A 5,105-nucleotide genomic window follows, 5' to 3' on the forward strand; every position below is an offset into this window, starting at 1 on the left:
AAGGAAGTATACAAACATTGTCATCACATATGCAGTAGGCATTACTTTCAGAAAGGGCATGTGGAATCCAAAGGGTCACCCACACTAAAGCCCAGACTGATTCGGTCTGGGCTGTAGTGTGGTCAAGACAGTGAAGACATTGATGCTCTTTGCTGAATTGGAGCTTGAACAGGAAAAACCTGAGGGAGTTCTGTCCTTTCAAGGATGCCTTAAGAGCCAAAGACCTATCCCATATTCAGCCTGATTATAAAAGATCTGAACAAGAAATTAGGTTCAAAACTAGCCCAAGATTTGGGGCACCTGGGTCAGTCATTAAGTGTCTGCCTTCAGCTCGGGTCATGCTCCCAGAGTCCTGGGATTGAGCCCCATGCTGGGCTCCCTGCTCCACAGGAAACCTGCTTCTCCCTCTCTCACTCCTCCTGCTTGTGTTCCCTCTCTTATCTTTCTCTCTGTCAAATAAATAAAATCTTAAAAACAAAACAAAACCTAGCCCAAGATTTAATTCAATCACAGAGTTAGACCAGTGAAAGTTTTGATCTCATATTCCCAGCTGTACCCAGCAGAATTAATTGATCTAAAACATTTGTTCAAGAACCTCCCTGTCCAAAACATGAATGAACTGGGTACAAAGATAACAGACACAGGTATATAGACACATTCAGATGTTGTCCAGTGGAGATCAAACACACTCCTTGTGTATAGTTATAAGACAACATAAAATGTGGCTAAGCCCACAGAAGAGGGGCATGAAGAAAGTTCTCTGAGAATTAAGAAGTAGAATTTTGTTCTAACTGGTGACAATCAGGGAAAGTTTCAAGCGACCATATCATAGAAATGGGTGGGTTTGGGCCAGAGCTAAACCTGTATGAAGAAAGACAGTAGGATATGAGGCTGAAAAGGAATCTTATGGGCCTTTAAATTCTTAAAGGAGCTATAGAGGACCTCACTTTTTTTTTTTTTTAACTTTTAGAAACTGCTTACTTTTTATCAACATCGTTCCCATTGTGTTTGCTTTTGCAAAAGAGCAGCTTAAGACCACTCAGTGGTTGTTCCTACCCATTCAGTGGCCTGAGCAGTGGGAGCTGCAGACCAGTCTTCAGTGGCTGGCTGGGCGTTTCAGTCTTCAGTAGGGAACTGCTAAATTGGCACCAAGGGCATCTGCATGCCTTTAGACCAGTCAGCTACTTCAGGTTGAGTGATGGTGAACTCAAGAGCTGAAGCAGTCCATTCACCCTGAAATTCCTCCTTGGTTACAGCCTTTTTAGCAGCAGCCTGTTCTTCTTCTTTCAGTTTCTTCAGAATCCCTGTAGGAGTAGAGATCAGGCATGACACCCCATGGGTGTTCATGGGAGATGGTGCCATGCATGTGCAGAATTTCTTGGATCAGCATCTCCACATCAGGCTGAGTGAGCCCCTTTGTTGTTGCAAGGGATGGCCATGTCCACACAGTGCAGAGGAGAAGAGTCTGTGTTACACAGAACGGCAGTAGGCAGGTTAACGTAAAATGCCTTTGTGAGAGGCTAGTGGGCAGCCTTGGGATCAGTAACCACCAGAATTCTCAGCTCCCAGAGGCTGCCTGGACCTGGGTAGTGGCGTCTACAGGAACAAAGTGGCCAGCAATAGCAGTGGCTCTAGAAGCAGCAGCGTACTTCAGCTCAGCTCACTGGCTAGTATCCCTGGATGATAGGACACTGACAGGAGCCAGGTTTTCAACAGCAACAGTGGTACAACCCACCAGCAGAAGCTTCTCCCAGGTTCTCTTTAGATTTACGATATTGATGCCATCACATTTCCTTTTGTAGATGCATTGTTCTGTTTCAAAGTCAAGGTTGGTGCCACCTAAGTGAGTCCCTGCTGCAAGGAATTTGAGGACATCCTCCCCCTTCATTTGCAGGACACCAAAGGCTCTGGACATTATGAAAGTTTTCTTAAAGTCATGACAGGAATACAAAACACCACCCCATGGACCTCTTCCTGTGTAGTGTGAAAAGGGAGAAATTTAAATTCTTTTTTTTTTTTTTTTTTGAGATTTTATTTATTTATTTGACAGAGAGAGAGAGAGAGAAAGAGAGCACAAGCAGGGAGAGCAGGAGAGGGAGAAGCAGGCTCCCAGCAGAGCAGGGAGCCCAACGCAGGGCTCAATCCCAGGACCTCTGGATCATGACCTGAACCCAAGGCAGACACTTCCACCTAGGCACCCCAGAACCTTACATTCTTGATCAAAGAGTTTGAGTAGAATAAACCACTCTAGGTTTCTGAGCAGAGGAGGGTCATGAACTGTTCTTCATGCAGAGATGAAATCTACCATCAAGGAACAGAAAGGACCAAGGTGAGGAAAACATGGAGTAGATGCTCCTATGGTGGGAAGAGGACAGAGTGAGGACTGGAGCCCCACGTCGGGCTGTGGTGGAATCTGGGGAAGAGGAACCAGATGACCTGATGCTCAACACTGAGATGCTATGGGGTAGTGTTTTTTACGTCATGAGCAAACACAAGCGGAAAAACAAAACAAAACAAACAAACCAGGAATGAGAAACAGATTCTGTGTTGAGACATGCAGAAAAGTTACTTCAAAGTAGTGAAGAGTACTTACCCATGTGGGCTTTTTCTAAAGTGTTTCTAAGACCCTCATTACCAGGAAAGAATATAGAAAACATGTTTTGTTTTGTTTTGTTTTGTTTTTTTAAGATCTTATTTATTTATTTGACAGACAGAGACCACAAGTAGGCAGGTGGGGAGAGAGGAGGAAGCAGGCTCCCTGCTAAGCAGAGACCCTGTTGCCGGGCTCCATCCCAGGACCCTGGGATCATGACCTGAGCCGAAGGCAGAAGCTTTCACCCACTGAGCCACTCAGGCACCCCTGGTTTTTGTTTTTGTTTTTGTTTTTAAGAAAATACCTTTTCTTAATCCAAATCTGGTCTCCCAAGTCAGTATCTAATTTGCTTTTTACCATGGCTTTTTGATATTCTTGTCAAATTAAAGGAACTTCAGATGTGAAATTTACCTTCACATCTGCTTTTTTTCTACCATCCTGTTAGCCCATACCCATGGACAAGTTTTTTCAGGACTGCTTGAAACTAGTATTTTCTTATTTCATTTATTCCTGTTTCAATTTTATTTTTAAAATATCTACAAGTTTTTCCCGGTAGTTCTAAAGAAAATGTAGTTGTGGAGGAAGTTTTACGACATCTGTGTGTGTCATCATTCCTCCTCTTAGGTTTCCAAGCTATTTTGAATTTGCACGTTTAGCTCCTCTTCCTGGCATCACGTAATTTCTCCCAGATTCCTCAGATACTATGTGACAGTATTTATAAGACTCTTTAGTACTTCTTCTGCATGCAACCCAGCCCTGTTTTTTCATTTGCATTGGATCTTTGTGAGCCTGCATAAACTCCAGGCTATGACTTGAGCAGCAGGTACCTCTATAGAACTGAAGAGAACGTCATTCCAAAGCTACGAATTCTGGATTTGTTGCTTTGTTTTGGTTGTTCAAGTTTACGGAGCCAAATGCACAAAGCCAGGTAAAAAAGAGGTTGTTGAATTCCTGCTTTAAAAAAGTATGCCTCGGGGCGCCTGGGTGGCTCAGTGGGTTAAAGCCTCTGCCTTCCGCTCAGGTCATGATCCCAGGACCCTGGGATCGAGTCCCGCATCTGGCTCTTTGCTCAGCGGGGAGCCTGCTTCCTCCTCTCTCTCTGCCTGCTTCTCTGCCTACTTGTGATCTCTGTCTGTCAAATAAATAAATAAAATCTTTTAAAAAAAAATATGCCTCACTGAAAAGTCGTCAATAGGAGCCGTCCTACAACCTCAGAAAACGTTTCAGGTGTTGAATTTCTACCAATAGTTGTCACCCATTACACCACTGCCCATTTAGTTAGTTATCTGTGATAAATCTCCTATACTTCTCCTTTCAGAAATTCTTTTTTTCGACCCCATCCTGTCTCTTCTTCCCTTGATAAATTAAAAGCATAGCTGTGAGTGTGTGTGTGTGTGTGTGTGTGTGTGTGAATACCTATTCTCCTCATGTGTGGTGCTAAGTCAACTATCCATCACTTTTACCTGTACCTGTGACCCACTTCACAGTACTGTACATTTTGGAAACTCCAGTTCCCTGAAAACTTCCTCTGCACCACTGTTATTTCTGGATTTTGGAGTTATCAAGAACAACTCATTACAAATATTTCCCTTTCCCTAGCTCATGCAGCACTAGTGATGTGAGTGTCCCACTCAGGCATGAGATGGACCTTCTGTGGGTGCCTGCTGGCCTGGCATCAATGCTGGTTCAATGTTCCTGAAGGAATAAAGACTTATGCTCCCTAAAGTATGACAACAGAAGTTCAGGACATCCACCCCAAAATATGTGGCTTTGACAAAGTGGTTTTTTTGAGCTACTGAAACTTGAAAACCAGCAAATGCAAGGAAGGGCTTTCTCTGAACTTCCCCCTTCTTTGCCCTAAAGACCAGCTCCCCCATCCCCCAAAGAAACTAAATTATCGTGAATGCGCTCCCTCAGAGTTTCACAAACTAGGGAAGACTGACCCCTGTCACAGGAGAGGATACTGGGTGTAGATACCACACATAAACAAACTTTGTCACAAACCATCATACCTCCCATCTATTCGTCTAAAGGCCCACTCATCTTTCCTAAAAATCATTTACTCTCCTCTAAGAGGCCTATATCCCCCCTTCGCTCTCCCTATTAAGATGATATTTACATTGTGGCAATCATTTTGAAATGTATATACATCAAGTCATTGTAAGGGCTTATTTAGCCAGAGCAGCTCCAACCTGACCCTACCCCCCCACCCCCTGGGGGACTTACTTAAAAACAAGTCCCGGAAACCAGTCCCAGGTAACAAAGCCCAAATACAAGGGTGGGTCAGGCCAGGAGGAGGTATTCAATCAGTGGGGGCGCATACTGTCTCCCTAGCTACCAAGGAGTATGGGCCTTGGTGCCTTTTGGGCCCCAATTCTGACCAAGGTGATAGGCTAGTTCAAATGTCTACTTTAGGGTAAATTGTAATTCAATTGGTCACTTACGTGTGACCTAGCAGGACTGTGCAGCTTTCTCTGTGTCACAATCTCATTGGACACCTGTGCGTGGCCAG

At 44.2% G+C, this 5,105-nt stretch overlaps 1 pseudogene; it reads right to left on the bottom strand.

Moving 5' to 3' along the window:
- Nucleotides 1-1,026: 1,026 nt before the first annotated feature.
- On the bottom strand, nt 1,027-1,915 carry LOC111156831 (annotated as a pseudogene).
- Between the last annotated feature and the right edge of the window lie 3,190 nt (nt 1,916-5,105).

This window comes from Enhydra lutris, unplaced genomic scaffold (assembly GCF_002288905.1).
Source record: "Enhydra lutris kenyoni isolate GAN:26980312 unplaced genomic scaffold, ASM228890v2 scaffoldscaffold49, whole genome shotgun sequence".
Lineage (NCBI taxonomy): Eukaryota > Metazoa > Chordata > Mammalia > Carnivora > Mustelidae > Enhydra > Enhydra lutris.